Source organism: Camelus dromedarius, chromosome 10 (assembly GCF_036321535.1).
Source record: "Camelus dromedarius isolate mCamDro1 chromosome 10, mCamDro1.pat, whole genome shotgun sequence".
Lineage (NCBI taxonomy): Eukaryota > Metazoa > Chordata > Mammalia > Artiodactyla > Camelidae > Camelus > Camelus dromedarius.
In genome coordinates, this window is record NC_087445.1 from 38,073,260 (window position 1) to 38,095,081 (window position 21,822).

At 39.2% G+C, this 21,822-nt stretch overlaps 1 long non-coding RNA gene across 1 annotated transcript in view; it reads left to right on the top strand.

The window, feature by feature from the left end:
• Positions 1-8,228: 8,228 nt before the first annotated feature.
• LOC116152651 (uncharacterized) overlaps positions 8,229-21,822 on the top strand; it is a 57,444-nt gene continuing 43,850 nt past the window's right edge. The window contains exon 1 of the long non-coding RNA XR_004136209.2: positions 8,229-8,344. This is a non-coding gene — a long non-coding RNA (uncharacterized LOC116152651). The remainder of the gene's footprint in view (positions 8,345-21,822) is intronic.

Genomic DNA, 21,822 nt, shown 5'->3' on the forward strand with positions numbered 1-21,822 from the left:
ATTGTAAATCGACTATACTTCAATAAAAATAAGAATTAAGAAAAAATCATATCCCTTGACTCCAGTTCTCTTATAACTCCACCACAGACAGTCAGCTTAGATTCAGTTTAAAGAAGTCAAACAATCCAATTAGAAAATAGGAAAACAGCTATTCTAACACTATTTGCTGAATAATCATTTCCCTCCACAGATTTGAGATGCATCACTTGCTACAGTAAAAATATGCATAAATTCAGCTCTATTAATGAGCTTTTTTTTTTTAATAAAGGAAATGTTGGGGAGAGGGGAGGTAATTAGGTTTATTCATTTATTTATCTATATTTATTTGTTTGTTTATTTAATCGAGGTACTGGGGATTGAACCCAGGACCTAGTGTGTATTAAGCATATTCTCCATGAGATACACCCTCCCTCCTTAGTGAATTTTCTATTCTGTTTCATTGGTATGACCATTATACTGTTTTAGTTATGGAGGATTTTTGATATATTTACTCAAATATTCTTTATTATTACTGATCTTTTGTCTGCTTTTCCTAGAATTTATTAGAAGTATTTGGTCTAGGCAAAAATCTATTAAATAGGAACAAAAATCATTAAGCGTAAAGCAAAAGATTGGTAAATTGGACTCCAGTAAATTAGAAAATTCTGTTCATCCTAAGACACCTTTAAGAGAGTAAAAAGGCAAACCACAAGATATTTGCAACACTTATATCTGAATATAAAAGGAACACGTATAAAAGAAAAGATACGTGTTGATGAAAAGATAGCCCACCAACATAAAAATGGGCAAAAGACTTGTCAGTTCACAAAAGAGGATGTCAAAATGGCAATAAACATATCAATATATACTCATTAGCCTTCAGGGAAATTCACATTAAAACCACAGTGACAATCTAACAATATACCTAAAAGCAGTCCTCAGTACAGAGCATTGGTATGAATGTAGAGCAAGCAGAGCTCTCACCTATTGCTGGTCGGAGTGAAAGCTGTTTATATCCACTTTACAAATATGTATGGCAGTGTGTTCTTTTTTTCTTTCAGTCTTATTGAGATATAATTGGCATACACCACTGGGTAAGTTTAAGATGCACAGTATGATGATATGACTTACATACATCATGAAATGATGACCACAATAAGTTTAGTGAACATCCATCATCTCATATAGATACAAAAGATAAGAAGATGGAAAAAAAGGTTTATGTTTGTAATGAGAACTCTTAGAATTTACTCTCTTAACAACTTTTACATATAACATACAGCAGCGTTAATTATATTTATCATGTTGTACATTACATCTCTAGTACTTATTTATTTTATAATTGGAAGTTTGTATCTTTTGACCACCTTCGTTCAATTCCACTCCCCTCCACAGTAATCACAAATCTGATCTCTTTTTCTATCAGTTTGTTTATTTTTTGAAGTATAATTGACCTATAACACATATTATATTAGTTCCTGTTACACAACATAGAGATTTGATATTTCTGTACATTACAAAATGTCACCAGGGCAGTGTCTTCTAAAGTTGAACATCTTATATCTATGACCCATAATTCACTCCTGACTATGTACCAAACAGAAATATACACCAAAAGACATATACAAAGATGTTCATACCAGCACTATTCATAGTATCCTCAAATTAGAAGAATCCAAATGTCTACCAACAATAGAAAAATTGTGGTATATTCAAATAGTAGCATATTATGTAGCAATGAAAATGGATACACTACTGTTATTTTAAAACATGAATGGATCTCAAAGTAAAATGTTGAGTGAAAGAAGCCAAAGGGAAAGCTTATATATTGAATAATTATAAAATGTTCAGAACCAAGTAAAACTATGTTATCAGAAGTGAGGATAGTGGTTGCCTTTGGGCAATTAGAAGGGTCATGGCCGGTATTTTGGGGATAAGGTTTATGTTCTTAATCTTGGTGGTTGTTACACGGATATTTATTTTGCTATAATCCATGAAGCTGTATGCTTGTGATTTGTGCACTGTTATATTTCAATTAAAATGTATTTAGAAGAAGATGATTGACTTTCTTCCAAGGATCCACTTGGTGCATGAAAAAAACACATCTGTGAGCTGCCACCAGTAGAAGCACTCATTGCTCACTGGAGCCCTTTCTACTTGTCTTCCCCAGCAGGACTCTCACTTTCAACAATCTTTCACTCTCACTTTCTCACAATCTCCTATCAGGATTCAGGCCCCAGACCCTGGCTCCCCTCAAATTGGGGCACAGAATTTTGGTTCTTTAAGTTGTCTTAAAGAACCAAAGGATAAGAAATACACAAAGATCTGATGACACAGACACTCCCACTAAGACTCTAACTCCAAAGTCATTGTTTTCTTATTTTTTCAGCAAGGATATCACTCCCTAGCAGCTTGACACAATGTTCCTCTCATTTTTGTTGCAGAATATGCCACGGGTATTACGGTATTGCCTTCTGTATACCATTCCTTGAAAAATGAGAACTTTCCAACCTTAAAATTTTCCAGCAGGAAGGAGGCCTGCCCTGCCTCCTCCCCACCTGGGGGCCCTTGGATTCCTCTCTGATCGTCAGTGGCGGGGCTGGTTTCAGTTGGAGCCAGAAGTAGTTCTCAGGTTGTCATTGAGTTCAGCTCTCCTGGATTAAGGCTGGCTCTTCTTCTGGACCTGCTGCTTCATCACTTAACCTTATAGAGAATTTATTCCTGGGTAATCTAAACCAATTTGTGAGTTTTTTGTTTTGTTTTGACCAGAAGTGGTACATGAAAAACCACAATGCCTAGACAGCAACACTTACTTTCAGAGACCTCCTGAGCTCACAGCCAGCATCAGATAGCATCACTGCTCGAGCTGCATTTCTAGGATTTGCAGACTCAGAATGGATAGAAAGCAATAGTTGGGTTTAGGGGTGTGGCAGTGATCCTAACTGCCTCAGAAGAGATCCCATAGTTTGGGGATAACCTCTTAGTCTGTCTTTGGTGGACTGGAGAGTGAGAATAGAGGAAGCAGTTCTGACATTCACCTCCTTCCTGTTCATACCCTGCAGGGGTTCACAGCTGGCCTCTGTGCTGATTGATCCGTGACCATGTGCTACCGGTTGTTAAATATTTTTGCTATTCACCCTCCACCCTCCATCCCCTGTGAAGGCTTTGGTTCTCCTTTCTTTCTTTTGGCTACAAAGTTTAGTTTCAGTGGTTGTAATTTGAGCCAGCCAGTGATGGTTTCTCAATCACATTATGTTTACCGAAAATTAGGATGTGCCTTCCTGATGGTGGTTATTTTTATTTTGAAGTTCTGTTGGGACTTTCTACTCTTCTGTACAGTGTCTCTCTCCCTCTCTTTTTTTAATGGCCATTAAACCAGGGGGATGATTCAGCCAAGTGTTCTATAGCTGCCCTCTTAACTAGGAAGGGCTTAGAAGCAGCTTTCAGAACCAAACCCTGAAAGTTGTATCTATTTTGTTTGTTTGTTTGACTTTTCTAGAAGTTAGTATGCTAATAACGCTCACTGCTTATCCATATTGTAAGTAATGTAACAATTTATTGGATTATTTACATTTTGAATTAAGAAACATTAGCTCTTGGAGAACCAAATACTGGAATATATAGTCTCCCTGAGCGTGTGACCTAGAGCGGTGGGTTGTAACGGGGGTTACCTGACTGCTTAAGCCACTTACTTGGACTTTCATTCTTCTTTGAGTAGAATCCAGATTCCTCTCCAAGGCACCCAGTCCTGTATGATCCTTCGCCTGCCCTCCCGCCCACATCATCTGATAGGGTCCTTCTCTTTTCTCGCGGTGTTTCAGCTGTCCCCCAAGCACGCTAAGCTCATTCCCACCTTAGGACATTTGTATTTACTGCTCCTGTGTCAGAGTGCTTGTCCCCAGCTCTTTGCCTACCCAGCTCCCCCTTATTCTTCAGGTTTCAGGTCAAATATCCCTCTTGCAGAGAGGTCTTCCCTGACCACCTCATCTATAGTATCCTTCCCAAGAAACCCTACATTTCATCATCCTATTTTTTTTTCTTTTTCTAGCATTTTTCAAAATCTGTAATTTTCTTAGTTACTAACCTTCTCATTGACCATCACCCCCTCACTAGACCCTAGGCTCCACGAGGGCAGGGAGACAACTTGGTTCCCCACTGTACCCTGTTTGTGGCATACCATCTGCACATGCTGGGCCCTCAGTAAATATGAAATGAAGTGAATGGATGAACTCAAAGACATACCACTATTCTTTTGGAAACTGAATGGCAGGAATTAAGAGGAAGATAGGGCATACAACGCATGTTTGAACATAAAATATCTTTAAGCAGATTATTGTGGTAATACTAGTGCATGTGGCAGGAAACAGTTACATCAGGCCACTATGAGAAATAGATACCTAACCCACAGAGTCTCATTAAACATGCGGACAAGAATAATTCATCGTGGGCTTCTACCTGTTAATGTCTCATCTCGCCAGGGTTCTGTTTTATACGTGCTACTGTTGCTTTACTTTTCATCAGCTTGGAAACAGATTTAAGTGAATTGCTAATACTTCCCTGGCTTAGAAAACAAAAAAGAAAATCCAATTTATTCACTTATTTATAGTTAGAAGTAGAAAATTCTGGAGCTTATGGGCACTGTTGACAGAGGTACTAGTAAAACATTTTCACAAATCTTAAAATTAGGGACTTTTTGAAAAAAATCTTAAAATATTAAAAAAATAAATAAATAGCTTTTGAACTGGATGCATTCATATAGATCATTTGGTTTAACCCTGTTTTACTAGAAGACCAAATGGTAAAATGGAAAGAGATATTGGGTGCATAGACTAACACGTAAGAGCCTGTGTGACCTTCAGCAAATCATATAATCTTTCCTCAGCTCAAAGACATACTTCTCAAAGAAGAATCAAGTTTATAGACTGTTAGTGATTAGATGAAATAACTCACAGTGTCTAGCACATCAAAGGGCCCCGATAGATGGTAGTGATCAACATTATCTACGGATGAGAAAACTAAGAAATGAAAAACAGTGAGGTAAAATTATACTAATATTAAAACTGGTATTATAGAATAGTGTTCCCTAGCTGGTGGGTCTCAAACATGGCTGCCCCTAGAATCACCTGAGGAGATTTAGAGAATCCTGATGCTGAGGTCCCACCCTACATCAACAAGATCAGAATCTCTGCAGTTGGAACCTAGGAATCAAAGTTTTCCCCAAACCTCCAGATATTCCCATGTGTGACCATGTTTGTTGCATTTATTAAAAGCACAAATTTCCAGACTTGGTACCAAACCCATTGTATTAATTTGCTAAATTGCCATGACAAAGTACCACTACTGGATGGCTTAAATGGCAGAAATTAATTTTCTCACAGTAGTGGAGGCCAGAAGTCCCAAATCAAAGTGTCATGCCAGCAGGTTTGGTTCCTTCTGAGAGCTCTGAGGGAAGGATCGACTCTGGGCTATCTTTGGCTTGTCAATGGCTATCATCTCTGTCTTTGCATCATCTTCCCTCTTTGCAAGTCTCTTGTAATTTTCCCTTTTTACAAGGACACCAGTCATACTGGATTAGGGGTCACCCTAGCGACCCCCTTTTAACTTGATTACCTCTGTAAAGACCCTACCTCCAAATAAGGTAACATTCTGAGGGACTCAGGGATTAGAACTTCAACGCATGAATTTTAGGGGCACAGCTCAATCCATAACACCCATTAAATCAGAATCTCCAGGGGAAAGGCCTGAGAAACCTAATATTTAGCAAGTACCTCAGAAAAGTCTGGGAACACGATCTAGGGCAGAAGAAAAAAAATGAAAGTGCTAGCAGGGGCCAGGCAGGCAAAGGACTGAAGCTGTCTGGTAGGAGCTCCAGAAAAGCATAAACTGAGAGCCAGCAGATGCTGTCATTCAGGAATGAGGGGCCCAGGGTGCGGATCCTAACTGTTTTTTCTTGTTTTCTTTTTTTCAAGATGCTGAAAACTTCTATTTTTATTTAAAAGTTTTCCATAAGTGAAGTGTTCTGCAAGACAAACAAAATAAATCTATAAGCCTGATTCAGACAATACTTTACATACCTTTGGGTTAGAAAAACATTGGGTTTTTCATACTGGGCTCAAAAGCCATTGCTGGCTACTGCACAGTGCCCCGAGGAGGGCCAGAGGGTGATAGGGGGAGGGAGAGAAAGAGAAGGGTCGGTTTGGCTCAGTTATTACATGATGACTGCTGCAGGTGAGTCCCTTATTTAGTTAGTTAGCTAGTTAGTTAATTAATTAATTAGATCAGCCAGTCAACAGTTACTTTTGGAGAGTTTTCTAGCTGTTAGCAACTGAACTATGCTTTAAGTCATGACTATGATTTCCAGTTTCTCCCTGAGGGCTGCTCTTTTCTTTGGCCTACTGTGAATTAGGGGATACAGTTTGCTTACTCTTACTGTTGCCGGTGGATCCAACCTGTGTTCCAGGTTCTTGTCCCGTCCCAGAAATAATTCAGAGACAAGACTTAGAGATTAAAAAAAGTAAAATGAAGATTTATTAAAGGATGGATAGTACACTCTCAAGGGGAGAGCAGGCAGGCTCAGTTGAGCGGCTGCCCTGAGTTTCTTTAGAAAGTTAGTTATGTAGGGTGTAAAAATGAACGGGCAGAATATTCATTGAGGAGGGAAGGGCTTGGGTTTTATTTCCTGATTATCATCCCAACTCCACCTTTCCAAAGGGAGGAGGGATTTTTGTCCTTATTTAGTCTGGATCACAAGTGTCATGGCATCAGTGCATGATGGGTACTTCTGATCTGAAAGGCTAATTTTATTGAAATGAGGGCATAATAAGCAAAAGGTTACATTTGGACACTGGAAATTCCTGCCTTTTCTGACCTTTCTTTGTTGGTCTCCAGGCCAAAAGGTGTGGCCCCTTATCAGCCCAAAGATTCCTGCTTTTCTTTCTCCGCCCAGGGATCCCTGGTGCTTACGTGATGTGTGTTTCCCTGCATTTGGGTTGTGCCCCTCCTTTCTGGCCAATTCCTGCTATTTGGTCTGTGTCCCCCTTTCTCTGCTCATTTCTAGCTATCTGCCTGCTCTAACATTACTACTCTAAGAACTCCTACGGTTTTAGCCTGGTGGCTTGTGTCCCCTTTTTGCTGTTGTTCCTGGAGCTATTAGAAATTCATTCTTTTAAAAATAATTTTTTTTCTGCCAGTACAATGAGATTTTGAACAGATGGTGAATAAGTACATATTCTCATTCCAACTTCTTTGAAAAAATATTATTATGAAATATAAAGACTAATGTAATGACGTACACCAGAGCAATCTGATACATAAAATGCTTGCAGTACACTTGATGTTTTCGTGTTTCCCTACCCTGAGAAGGATCCACCACTATTCTGAATTCATGTTCTATCATTTCCGTGTACTTCTTTATAATTTTCTCATATATCTATGTAACCCTAAACTTTACACACATGCACACACATACACACACGTGTGTGCATATAGCTTATACACACACATGTATGTATGCGTATGATATATATTTTTGCCTGGTTTCATGCTTTATAGAAATAGTGTAATATTGCACACATCTTTCTATAACTTACTGTTTTTACTCTGGTTCATTCATTTTCACTGCTTTTAGAGTATTCCATTTTATGGGAGTATCACAATTTATTAACTAAAACTTTTATCAACCTAGTGAACTTGTTTAACCTAATGATATTTTTTGCTTTAAATCCTACTTTGCATTAGTACTATAGCTACAGAAGCTTTTATTTTGGTTAGTGTTACCTACTTTTCAGTTCTTTTACTCTCAGTTTTTCTATGTTCTTATGTTTTAGGTCTTTCTCTTATATATAGGATAGGACTAGATTTTTTATTTTCCGGTCTCACAATCTCAGTCTTTTAACTGGTAAATTGAATGTGTGTGTGTGTGTGTGTGTGTGTGTGTGTGTGTGTGTGTGTGTGTGTGTGTGTGTGTGTGTGTGTGTGTGTGTGTGTGTGTGTGTGTGTGACTACCGATGTATCAAAATTTATTTCTTAAGTTATCTTTAGCTTCCTCATCCTATTTCTATATTCCCTGACAGGCCCTGGGTGAGGTTGCTTTGTAAGGTTCTTGTTCGCGGGGAGGGGTGGGAGGGGGTGGAGTTCTTACGCGTCTGGCCCAGCTGTGCAGCTCAGTTTCTGGCTCGCCGCCGCCATCTTGGATTGAGGCGTCCTGCGCAGAGCTTCTGCACATGCGCCCTCCGAGCGGAAGTGTCTGCGCAGCCATTTTGAACTAGGAGCTCCGTCTGAAGTGCTGAGCGCAAGGCCTCCGGATGCGGACTCCTGTGAGCAAGCGAAAGAGGAAGCACAGAGGAAAAGGAAAACAAAAAAAGAGGTTAGACTTTATTTTATTATTCAAAATGGGCCTTGCCGGTGACACTTTCTTCTGAATTTATTTGTTTTAAATTTGACTTTTAGTTCCTTCTGTTTTGAGTTTTATGCGCTCATTTCTTCTTCTTCTTTAGTGAATAACCTTAATTATTTTTTCAAACCATCAGATATGCCGAGAAAATATATTATTTTGCTACTGAGAATGTGATTCATGAAACTGTAGCATCCATATCACTCGAGCGCTTGTTAGAAATGCAGAATCTCAGGCCTCCCCGGAAACTGCTGAGTCATAATCTGCATTTGAACAAGGCCCTGCATTGGTTTATGTGCACAATAGTGTGAGAAACACTAGTTAATGAGGAAATATCTTCTGTATTTAGCAAATACTAACATTTTGCCATAATTGCTTCAGTACTCCTTTTTTCTTTTCATGTTTAAAAGTAAAATGCAGCAAGGAAAATGCTTATTTTCTAAATGGTATGGATCTCTTAAAAATAAGGACATTTCTGCATGTTTGCAGTATTATCAAACTTAACAACATTACCTATAATTCCGTAATATCACTTAGTACTCGGTTAGTATTAAAATTTCTCCCAAGTATTTCCAAAATGGCTTTCACAGTTACTTAGTGTGTGCTAGGATCCAATCTTGGTCTGTACTAGCTTTTGGTCCTTGTGTTTTATGTCTGTTAAGCTTCTTTGGATCTAGAGTATTCCCCTCCTCCCTCCCACACACACCTTTTGTTTTTATGACGTTTTCTAATTAAACACAGGTGAGTTGTCTTGTAGACTGTCCTCAGTTCTGGATTTGTTTGACAGCTTCCTTGTAGTCGTGTTTAACTTGTTCTTCTAGTCCCTGTGTTTCCTGTAAACTAGAAGCGAGAGATAAAGCCTTGGCTAGATGTAGGTTAAGCATTTTTGACGAGAATACATCATAGACAATGTCGTTTATTTCCCACTGCATCACGTCAAGATGCACATAATGTCTCATTACATTTAGCAGTGATGAGAATATTCATAACTGGGTTCAGATGGCGTAAACCTAATGCCTTCACCATAATGTTTAGTTTTTCCTCTTGTGACTCGCAAGTAACCTGTGGGTGATACTTTATTATTTTGCAAATATTCCACTCCTCATCAACTTTTCACCTATTGGTTTTAGGTAATCCTTGCTGAACTCTTTTTTTAGTTTGTTAAGGGCTAAAAAATGGTGACTTTCTAATTATTTATTTCTTTTACATGTATTAGCTGGAATTCCTTGATAAGGAAGAGTTTCTTTTTGATTAGAACTGCTAGGTTACTCTTTTTAATTTAATTTAATTTAATATTATTTTTTAAATGGAGGTACTGGGGATTGAATGCAGGAACTCGTGCATGCTAAGCACACGCTCTACCACTGAGCTATTACCCTCCCTTCCTGTTAGGTTACTCTCTTTTTTAAAAACTATATATATATGTATATATATATATATATACTCAAATACTTATATAGATATATTTTTTAATTGAAGTATAGCTAGTTTACAATGTGACAATTTCTGGTGTACAGCATAATGCTTCAGTCATACATGAACATACATATATTCGTTTGCATAATCTTTTTCACCATAAATTACAAGATACTGAATATAGTTCCCTATGCTATGCAGTATTAACTTGTTTATCTATTTTATATATAGTAGTTAGTATCTGCAAATCTCAAAACTCCCAGTTTATCCCTTCTCACACCCTTTACCACCTGGTAACCATAAGTCTGATTTTTATGTCTGTGAGTCTGTTTTTGTTTTGTAAATAAGTTCTTTTGTCCTTTTTTTTTTTAGATTCCATATATAAGTGATATCATATGGTGTTTTTCTTTCTCTTTCTGGCTTACTTCACTTAGAATGACATTCTCCACGTCCATCCATGTTGCTGCAAATGGCGTTTTATTATTTTTTTGTGGCTGAGTAGTATTCCATTGTACAAATATACCACAACTTCTTTATCCAGTCATCTGTCGATGGACATTTAGGTTGTTTCCATGTCTTAGCTGTTGTAAATAGTGCTGTTGTGAACATTGAGGTGCATGTGTCTTTTTGAATTAAGGTTCCCTCTGAATATATGCCTAGGAGTGGGATTGCTGGATCATATAAGTCTGTTTTTAGTTTTTTGAGGACGCTCCGTGCTGTTTTCAGTAAGGGCTGCACCAAACTGCATTCCCACCAACAGTGTAGGAGGTTTCCCTTTTCTCTGCACCCTTTCCAGCATTTATCATTTGTGGACTTTTGAGTGATGGTCACTCTGACTGGTGTGAGGTGATACGTCATTGTAGTTTTGATTTGCATTTCTCTGGTATTTAGCAATATTGAGCATTTTTTTCATGTGCCTATTAGCCGTTTGTATGTCTTCATTGGAAAATTGCTTATTTTGATCTTTTGCCCATTTTTGAATTGGGTTTTTTGTTTGTTTTATTAAGTTGTATGAGCTGTTAATACATTCTGGAAATTAAGCCCTTGTCAGTCTCATCTTTTGCAAATGTTTTCTCCCATTCTGTAGGTTGTCTTTTTGTTTTGCTTATGGTTTCCTTTGCTGTGCAAAAGGTTGTAAGTTTAATTAGGTCTCATTTGTTTATTTTTGCTTTTATTTCTATTGCCTGGGTAGACTACCCTAGGAGAACATTGCTGAGATTTATGTCAGATAATGTTTTGCCTATGTTTTCTTCCAAGAGGTTTATAGTGTCTTGTCTTACGTTTAAGTCTTTAAGCCATTTTGAGTTTATTTTTGTGTGTGGTGTAAGGGGATGTTCTAACTTCATTGATTAACATGTGGCCCTCCAGTTTTCCCAAAACCTGTTAGGTTGCTCTTAATTGCAGTTCTTACTTAAAAGATGGTATAAAAGTTGATTTCCTGTTAACCCTGACAATCTTAATATGCATACTTAACAAAATCTAAGTTAATCCATGTATCTAGTCTCATCCCACCAATTCAAGGACCTTGGAATTTGTCTTACACATTTTTGTCAGGGTTTTAATTCTATCTTCTTTTGTTTTCCCCCCAAATTAGACTTCATTATTACTGATTTGTATAGTCAATCTCTGTTTGTTTATATTTACCAGGATCTTAGCGTATTTCTTTATCTCCTCCCTCCTATTTCTTTGTATCTTCCGTGATCATTTTCCATCTTCAGGAATGTCTTTTAACATTTCTCTAGTGAAAGTCTTTTTGGTGGTAAGCAATCTTAGTCTTTGTCTTTCTGAAAAGGAAAAGAGTTTCACTGAGTATGTGATTGTAGGTTGACCATTGTTGTCCTTCCCTCTCCTGGGCCGTTCTGAATTGCTGGTCTCCGGTGTGTCACCAGATTCTGTGACTTCCTTTTGTAGGGTCCCTGTTTTCTGCATCCCATGCAGCCTCCTTTGTTGTTCTTAAAACTTTATTTTGCTGAAGCACATTCTACAGTGGCACATGAGGTGAATTTTTGGAGCCCTTGCATGTATACAAGTGTCTTTATATTCACACTTAATTTGTAATTTGATACAGAATTGGGCAGGCATTGTTTCTTAAACATTTTGAAGTAATGTTGCTATGGAGAATCAGATATCCTTTTGATGCCCGTCCTTTGTGACCTGTTTTTCCTCTCTGAAGGTGGTAAGATTCTTTAATCTACTTTGTTCCTTTAAATTTTTATTATGATATGCTGAGGTGTGAGTCTTTTTTTGTTTAAATTGGGAAGTTGGTGAGCTCTTTCAAGCTGGAGACTTAAGTTCCTCTATTCTGGATTTTTTTTGACTTGGATATTAGTTCTTTGACAGTTTTATTCCTTCCATTTTATCTGTTTCCTTTTTCTAGAACTCCTATTTGTCATTTGATAGATATCTTTGATTTCTTATCTTCTTTTCTTTTATTTCCATTTTTTTATCTTTTATACAAGACATTCTGGGAGATTTACTTAATTTTTACTATCTAACTCCTCTATTGAATTTTAAATTTGTTTGGTCATCCTCTGCATTTTCAAAGAAATTTTAAAAAATTCTTGATTCCTTTTTAATAGCACCCTGTTTAGTTTTATGGATGAAATGTCTTTGTCTCATTGAAAATAATGACAGTTTAAAAAAATATTTTATTCTACTCCTTGTATTATACTTGTTTCTAGGTTCCTTGTTTTTGATTTGGGCCTCTGTTTTTCCTACTTGAAGCTTTCAACAAATGTCTAAATATCCTTGATTCATAGCAAACAAAACATCCTGTGAAGGGAAATTGAGAATTTGCTTTGGCTGCCATTGTTTTTGAATTACCATCTCTCTTTCAACTTTAAAAAAAAAGGAGGGAAAAAATCCAGGCAACCTTGCCTTTTTAATAAGATGACTATGCTTTCTATGGGTGAATGTAAATTTAAGCATATTTTTGAGGGGGATTTTTAATAGTATTGACTAATAGGAGGTATATATCTTTGTCTTAAGTTTTATGAGGGCCAACATTTTGCCTGTACACACTTTCATGAGATTAGATTATGAGTTAGGGTTGGGTTCCAGTTCTTGGGTTTTGCTGTGTGATCATTGGTATATCACTTACCTTCTCTGAACCTCAGTTTCTTCATGTGTAAGATGAAATTAATTTTTCTCACTGGGTCATTATGAGGATCAGATGTGATTGTCTTCACCCATAAATTTTCAAACATTTCTTAAATCCCTCCATTCCACAAAGTTCTGCAAGCATGACACTTGTTCTTCCAGACGTTATTCTTTCATAAAAGACCACCTTTTGGCTGAGGATTGGCAGACAGCTGCCACATTTTAATTTCTTGTGATTTCCTGGTTTATATTTCTCTAACCTGGTCTAGGAATGAAGGAATTCTTTCAATTGTTTGAATCTGGTTGAGAATCCGGAAGCCATATTCTATTTTATTCAGACTTTGGATGAAGTTGCTGTCACAAACTTGATGTCAGAAAAATGACTCTAGTCCATTAAGCACCTTGGGTGGATAAGACAAGTGGCCACTGCAAGTATAAAGGAAATGCAAATCCAAGAGTGACTAAGGCTAAAAGTAATCCCCTTCAGAACTGGGTCAAGTAGTTTATTTAGGGCTTGAGTGGTGAATCAGCCTGTGGAAGCTTGGACTTTCAGGTTGGGGGAGTTGCAAGGTATTTTGGGGAGTGGGTGTGTGTGGCTTGGTGGGAGGAGTGATTCATCCTTCTAGAAGAGTCTCTGCATCTCGTCTCTTTTCTCTCTTGTGCTTTCTCCATCTTCCTCTCACATTTTCTTAAGCTCTCACACTCTCTAAAACTGTCTTTTGCTGTTTTGCTCTTTCTCGTAGATCTGCTTTGACTCCTGTTTCTTCCTGGCACATCCTTTAAAGGTCAAGAGCAAGGCTTTTGCCTGAGATCTGACAGGGTCGGGGTGGGAAGAAGACTGGTGGTCCCCTGGCTACGACTGGTGGAGCTTGATCTGCACCCTTTTTTTAACTTTTCTATGCATTTCATTCTTTATCCTGTCCTTTATTTGGAACCCAGTGATGGTCACCGAGAAACTTCACTGGGGATCTAGATGCTGTGGTCATCTCCTGTCAGTCCTCATTTCCTCCTCCTCCTGCTTTAGTCTGCGTTTTGAGGACCACTAGGCCTTTGGAAACATTTCTGTGTAAAAGAACAGGGAGCTTGACTGGTCCTCTATCTGTAAGGGGCACAGAACCACACACACAAAAATGGATATGAAGGGAAGTATAAGTGAGGAAGTTTAGTTTTCATTCTCAAGAGGATCATGGATGGCATTAAGGGGTAACTAGCTTTAAAATATGCATAGCTTTATGCATATTTTCTTGAAAAAAAACCCACAGTCATGACAAGCCATAACAACTAAAATAAAGACTAGTGATTAAGCACAGGTTTCCAAGATAGTGATCCAAGGAAGACATAGTACAGAGAGAAGGAAGAATAAATTTGTATGTTTATTGAGCCTTATGCTATCTGGAAAGCTATAGCAATGTTAAAATCATAAATGATTCCAAGTTCTTTGGATAAATACAGCTGGATAAGAACAAATGTGTAACATCAGTAAAGTAGATTGTGCTTCTGTGGGTGAAGAGATGTTGTAAGCCATAACTCAGTTCACTTACGACTTTTATTAGGCACACACCAGGGACAAAGCCCTGCTCTAGGAATTGGAGGGAGCCGCAGAATAAATAAATCAGGAAATAAAGACGTCCTGTTATTTTATATGTATCACGTTTGCTCAGATGATAAAATGCTTGTGTTGTATTATGTTCTCACTGGTTTTGTTCCTGCTGGCGCTGTGGGGTGAAACTTCTTACTCTCACTATAGGGCCTGTGCATCTGTCCTAAGAAAGGGACTGGGGAATAGAGGCTGGATCTATCAGGAGGCCGGAACTCAGGGCTCTCAGAACTCCAAGGCACAAAAACATTGTCTAACTGGGTGTACCTCTGGTTTTTGTTGTTTGATTGTTGCTGAGCCTGTAGTAAGGTCTCCTTTTGAAAGTCTGTGCTTGTTTCACCGGTGCTTCTGAAGACACAAAGAAGGGTCTTCGATCGTTGTGAGCAGTGGTTCTCAAAGCTTGGCGGTCTCTGGACCAGCAGCATCAGCATCTACCTGGGAGCTCATTAGTAATGTGAATTCCTAGGCCCTACACGCACTTGCTTGATTAGGAACTCTGGGTTGTCCTGAGGTGCTGGGTGTCTTAAGCCTTCCGGGGGATTCTGAGGCTGGCTGGCTCCCTGAGAGCAACTACTCCTGAGAACTGAAGGGGAACAGCGCCCCCTGGAGGCCATGCGGTCAGAGCAACCATGGAAAAGGAGGTTAATCCAGGGGAAAGAGGGATGAAAGGCCCAGGTTTCCAAGCCCAGCTGTCCCTTCCCACACAGTTTTCTACCAGTCAGCCAAGAAGAGGTAATATGGGTGAATTCTGAAAAAAAATTTACTGTTTTATTTACTTTTTCCAGTTCTGGTTTTATCACTTCCCTATTCAAAAACCTTCAGTGCTTCTCCGTTACACAGTCTCCTCAGCCTGTTTCTCAGGCTCTCCCTCATGTCTCCCCACATAGAAAGTTGTTGTTTCCTTTCCTCTGTGCTCTTGTAGCTCTGGACTCTCATAAGGTGTCCATTTACAACTCTGTCTCCTCTGTAGGCTGAGCTCCTTGAGGCCAAGGACCCATTCTGTTCCCTTTTATTGCCAGCATTTAGCACAGTGCCTGGGCCACAATAGGTGGTTGGAAAATGGTTTCAAAATGAATAAATGGATGAATATACCTCAGGGTCTAGTTATGTAGACATAGTTGCTGTTTCTGGAACTTCCTGTCTTCTTCCTGAGGTCCCTTTCAATGTGAAGTCTCTCCCACATGCATCTTTAGCTTCTTAAAATCTCACTCATCGTTTAAGATTCACTCAGAGTGGCTGCTGAGTGACCATGCCGGAGTGAATGGTAGGCTGTGGAGTGTGCACTTAGTTAGGCAGGATCGTCACCTTGCAAGTTTACTAAGTCATACTGCTCCTAAAGCAGAGTGCATCCACAATAAAAATAGCACAAATAAGAATAATAACATTAATTTATAACACTTATGGGTTGTATTAATTGGATTTTTATTGTGTGCCAAACCTTGCAGTAAGCCTTTTACATATAGTTTTATTTAATTCTTAAATTAGCCTATGAGGAAAGTGTTAATATCTGTAGAATAATGAGGAAATAGAGGCACAGAAGGGTTAAATAATTTGCCCAAGGACATATAGCTAGAAATATCAAAGCAGAGATTGAAACCTGCGTCTGGTCAACTCCAAAGCCAATACTCTTAACTTGAAGCTAAATAGATCATGGACAAAGTATAGAGATGTTAGAGAACTTGGTGATACAGAATCACTACTATAAACAGGCCGGCAAAGAACTTGAACTCAGGTACCAGTCAATGAATAAATTGGTATTTATTGAGCACCCACTATGAGACAGGCATTGTTCTAGGAACAACAGGATGTAGGGGATGAATAAGACAGGCAAGATCCCTGCTCTCAGGGAATTTGCTTTCTAGTGGGAGGACCTCTTTGAAGAGATAACATTCGAGTAAGCCCTAGATGGCTAAGAGTAGCCATATGAAGATTTGGGAAAGTCTGTTCCAGGTAAAAAGAAGGAAGTGCAAAGGCCTTGTGGCTAAGAAACTGATGGAGGAACCTGCAGCCACAAACTGCTAAGGGGAATTGACCCTGGGGCAACTTTTCTGGGCACAGGTCCTGTAAGAGTAGGAACTAAACTGAGGTGGTGAGTGGCCTAGAATGTGAAGGTAACACAGGCTAGTTACCCTATCTGGGAAAGAAGACAGAAGCAGACCCTGTTATAGCTCTGAATCTTTTAGCGTGTGCCACTCACTATTCCCAGGACCTGAAAATGAATCAGATTTGTAGATGACTGGGGCAAATGCAAACATCATCATTAAATAACATTATCGACACCAATTAAAAGAAAGCCAATAAAATGCGTAACACAGTCTAGGAAGGGCTTTCTTTTCAGAGGCACTGTATTGACTGGGTTCTGCCTGCCAGATGTCTGACTACTTTGTTACTTTTTCAAAATAATTTGGTAAGAACCAAGCCACATTCTCACTAATGGTCCAGTGGCAGAATCCAATTCCCATGGACTATCGGATACATCAACAATCAGGAGTGAGGCCCAAGTGAGAGTGAATCTTTTGGTGAGGACACACAGTTTAAAAGTAGTGATAAAACAGACTAAAAGTCAGTCTACTTTTTATTATCTCTGTGCTCTGACAGTTAAATACAAGGTCAGGGATAAAATACACCTTCCTACTGGGGCAGACCATTCCCACAGCAGCCCCCCTGCCAAGTTTCCTATTCCAAAAGGAGTTCATGATGCCTTTTTGCTCCTTCTCTTTGGCCTCACACTTGACATCTTCCATATGGTCTCTTCTGGGTCTGGCTTCCCTTGTAAGTGATTGTTGCCTTGCTATGGCTGTTCTGAGGAGCTCCCTCCATTGTTTGGGGGCCCCCAGTATTTCTCTTCACAAAAAGACTTCTCCACATTGTACAATTACCTGCTTTTGCCTAAAATGGTAACTTCCCTCAGAGTACCCTAAGCAAGAAGGCCTCTGGGACTTGCAGAGCTGTTCGGCTCTCTTGGCCATAGCTCTAGCAGTGAGTGGCCACAGCTGGTCCCTGCAGTACATCTTCCAGGACTCCTGCATCCATATCCCTTTGTGGAGCATGTCCACATCTGTTTATGCACAAACATTTAAGGAGCATCTCCCATAGGCCACGTGCTGTCTGTACACTGGAGCGAGAGCTGTCAACCAAACAGACATGGCCCCTGCCCACAGAGAAAATTGTTAAACAAATAAGTGAAAAAAAAAATTTCAGGTGGTGATAAATGCAGTGAGAAAAATAAAAGAGTTTGATGTGATAGAGAGCAACTGAGGGCAGCACCACTAAGACTAGGCAGGTGGGGAAAGCCTCCCAGAAGTTACTTGACTGGAAACCTGAGTGCCGAAAACAGATAGACTGATAGACAGACAAACAGACCAAACAGTTTTGAAAAGATCTGGTGAAGAACATTACTGGCAGGGGAAAACACGAGGGCAAAGTTGTTGAGCTGTGAGTAACTTGGTGTTTGATGTACTTAGGGCCGAGAGAGGGGAAGGGAAGTAGTGGGTGGGTCCAACAGACAAAGGCCATGGTGAGGAACTTAAATTTTGTTCTAAGGACAAAGCAGAGCCATTGAGCAGGTGAGTGACCCAATATTGTTTACGTATATATGAGTTGTATTACTTATCTCAATTAGTACTCTCAACAGATAGTGAGAAAATTAGTGCTTAAGACAAAGGAAGATACTGAAAAGATATGTGGTGGGTCCAAAGGTTGCCTAACAAAGGCTGAACACAGCCTGAAACCTGGCCCTTCAAACTCCAGGTCCTCTGGGTACTAGCTCGGTGCAAAGTAAGATTAATGGCAAGGATAAGAGTATTTTATTTGCACACATTCTAAGTATACAATAAAGGAATTGGGGAATGGAGGTATCCTGGAGAGGTATATTTTTTTGTGGACTTATATGCAGCAGGAGATCAGCTAGCTCTGGAAAATTTCTAGAGGACAGAGGAATTGGTTTTAGCAGAGCTTGGACTCAGGATTTTCAGTTCTGTAGGGTTAAGGGATCATAGTGATACTATAATAGCTTAATCTTTCTTTTTCTCCTTATTATCAATAGTTTAATAATATACTCTGTGCTAGACACTGTTCTGAATGCTTTACAAACACACACACACAGATATAAACACACCCACACAAACACACATCAGTCTTTGAATAAACATTACAGGCTGGGAAATAGGCACGGACAAAATTTTTGAGATACTGATAAGCTTGATAAATAGAAAGAGGTCAGTGTGCTAAGAGCAGTGATGCTTTCTCTCTTCACAGCAAGCCAATAAGGAGGTTATTGTCATTATTCCAGTGTTGCTGATGAGGAAACTAGGCATGAAGAGGTTAATAATGTGCCCAAGATCAAACAATGACTAAGTGGCAAGAACCGTAGAGCTCACACTTTTTAACCCCATAACACGCTGCTATTTATAGAATGGACAGTATGGACAGGAGCTCTACACAAATTATTCATGACCCAGCCCTGAAGAATGGCCGTCAGTAGTTTCCTTATGTGGTAGATAACCGAACTTCAGAGAGTATAAATTTTCCCAAGGTCACCCAGTGAACTTGGATTCAAATCCAGTAATGCCTAATGCTTAAATTCACACTCTTTGCTTTACATTCCGCTGCCTCTTGGACTTTCCAAGGAAGACCCCTCTCTTAAACTGGACCGAATAGCAGGCCTCTCTAATCAGAAGTGCAATGCTCAAACCTGGAGTCAACAGCATTTCAGGTGTTTTTGTTATTAGTCCATTGAGATGCTTGGATTGAAAAAAAGTAGCTCTGGAGTCTTGCTGAGAGGAGAGTATAATATTTAAGGGATAGGACCCTCCCAGAAATCATGAGCAAGAATGCGGCTTCAAAGCCTAAAGCCATAGCTTCTCCCACAAGGAAGAGCTGGATAAAGTGACATCCTCTAGGGAACTAGGATGGTGCATGAAAGAACCCACTGCAACAGACCTGCTGGCCAGTCTTATCTTTTTCATATTTTCTCAATGCCTGACCTGTTCAATACTTAGTACCTTTCATATCTCCCAAGAACCAGGCGTATGGTGACTTCGTTTTTTGGCCCAGAGAATTCCATAATCTCATGTATATGAATTCTTTAGCTCTTATTTCTCCGAGTATTTTTCATATTCCTCATTTGTCTTAAATATTTCTTATGATTGTTTTCTACCAGTTGAATCTTTACAAATATATTATTAAATGTAATTGTGTATGTGTTTGATGTTGAAGGGACTATTCATAATGACTGTTGTGTGCTCATGTTGGATTTCTGCTGCATCATTTAATAATCATGACATTTGTGCAGGTAGAGCCTTATGAAATACAAAGTTTAGTGCCAAGATAATTAACATTTTAGACAATAAGGTTAAGATATAATAGACCTATTGAAATCTTAGTTAAATTGGTATCTATATTTAATCTTGCTAAAAATTCACTTAAAGTTTCTACTGCCTTTTTTTCTAGGGCTTTCTAGTCTTATGAAAAGAACTAAATTGGATCTTTAAAATGGTCTATTTCATTGAATCTATGTAGTCAACAGGTGGTGTTGCCATGAATAAATTGTAACAAAAACTAAAAAATTTATGAGCATTATCTATAAGCCTATGATTATGAGGGTCTTTGAGGTTAAACAAAGAATTTATGTCCACAGGGCTCAATTCATAAGGTTTTACTATTTCTGTAGATTATTGCTTTAATTAATATTCAAGGGTAACCCTGCCAAGTGCAGCCAGGAAGTGAGGGGAGTTAATGGCCCCTAAAGCAATCCTCAGCCAATGGAGGACGAGAGCCAGTGAATAAATGCTCCCGCCTTCCATCATTCAGGTGGAAAATTCTACTTTTAAGGAGGTATCAGAACAGCTAGTCCATGGCAGGGGTATATAGCTCAGTGGTAGAGTGCCTGCTTAGTATGCACGAGGTCCTGGGTTCAATCCCCAGTACCTCCATTTAAATAAAACAAACAAGCAAACCTAACTACCCAACGCCCCCCCCAAAAGCCCCGAAAAATACCTACTCCAGGGGCTAGCAGTCAGGAAGTACCCTGTCATTGGTTGCTTTAATTAACATTACTGTAGAGATGGTTCAAAATGTCAGAATCCTTTTAGTTAAGACTAGGCAAACTCTTATTACACTCATGCAATAAGTAATAGTAATTTAGAAGTGGTATAGATGTTAGAAATTTAGAGGGGGGTTAGATATGCAGGAGAACGAGGGAGAAGTTGGGAGTGGGACTTTTTATTTATGAAGAAACCATTAAAAATCTTAAAAAAAAAATCTTTCCCATGGAAATAACAGGTCACTGTGCTACTTCATGTCCACTAAAGGAAGAACCAGAGGACTTGAGGCCAAATGGTTTGTCAACAATTATGCTTAAATCAGAAATACCTCAAAGACACTTATAGGTCCTTTTTATGTTTAAAGGGAGATACAAAGGGTGTTTTTGGGTTTTTTTTAGGGAGAGAGTGGGTAGCTAGATTTATTTATTTATTTTAACGGAGGTCCTATGAATTGAACCCAGGACCTCATGAATGCCACTGAGCTGTACCCTCCCTCTGCCCCAACTAGGTGTTTTTCATAAGGTATTCTATATCCTTCAGAATAACTCTAGAGGACACATACAATCATGACATTGTTGATGAGGACTACAGGGATCAGAGAAATAACTTGCCCACACTGTGTCAGTTGTGCAGATGGATGGAATCCAGTCGGTCAGTTGAACTTTACACCCCAAGAGTTACCTTCCCTCTTTTCTTTTTCCTAAGTTTTTTACCCATTTCCCCACCGTGAGACTTGAAACCACCTTCATAGGCACTGTTACAGGTTGTGATTCATAACTTGCCACAAAGACCACTTGGCATATGTTTTAATAACCCAAGGCTATTGCTTTACATAACTTGGTGCAGGATATTGGGACCTTAATAGATGATAAGTAGAGCATCCTGTAATGGATCCAGGAAAGAACAGTGCAGGAGTCACTAGGATGGACCGCAAAGTGCAGTTACCACCGTTGGCCACCAGATGGCAGACACACTCAGGGCAGCGCGGCAAGGAGGCTGCAGGTGCGCTGAGGGCTTGGCTGCAGGTGAGGCTCCCCAGAGGCCTGACAGCCAAAAGTGGAGTGGTTTGTTAACAGCGTTCTGAGGAGGGAGGGCTAGTTGTTTAGGCAAAATATAATTCAGAAAGGCTGAAAATAGAATTCTCTGGTGAGTTTCAAGCAGACTCCGTTTGGTTCTGATGGAGGGTTTTTGCCAGAAAAAATGAAATCTGGAAGAGTGCTTGCCTCTGTATGTGTCTCTGTGTGCGTGTGTGTCTTTTGGAGGTGGGGAGGGGGATCATTGGAAGGCATAGTTTC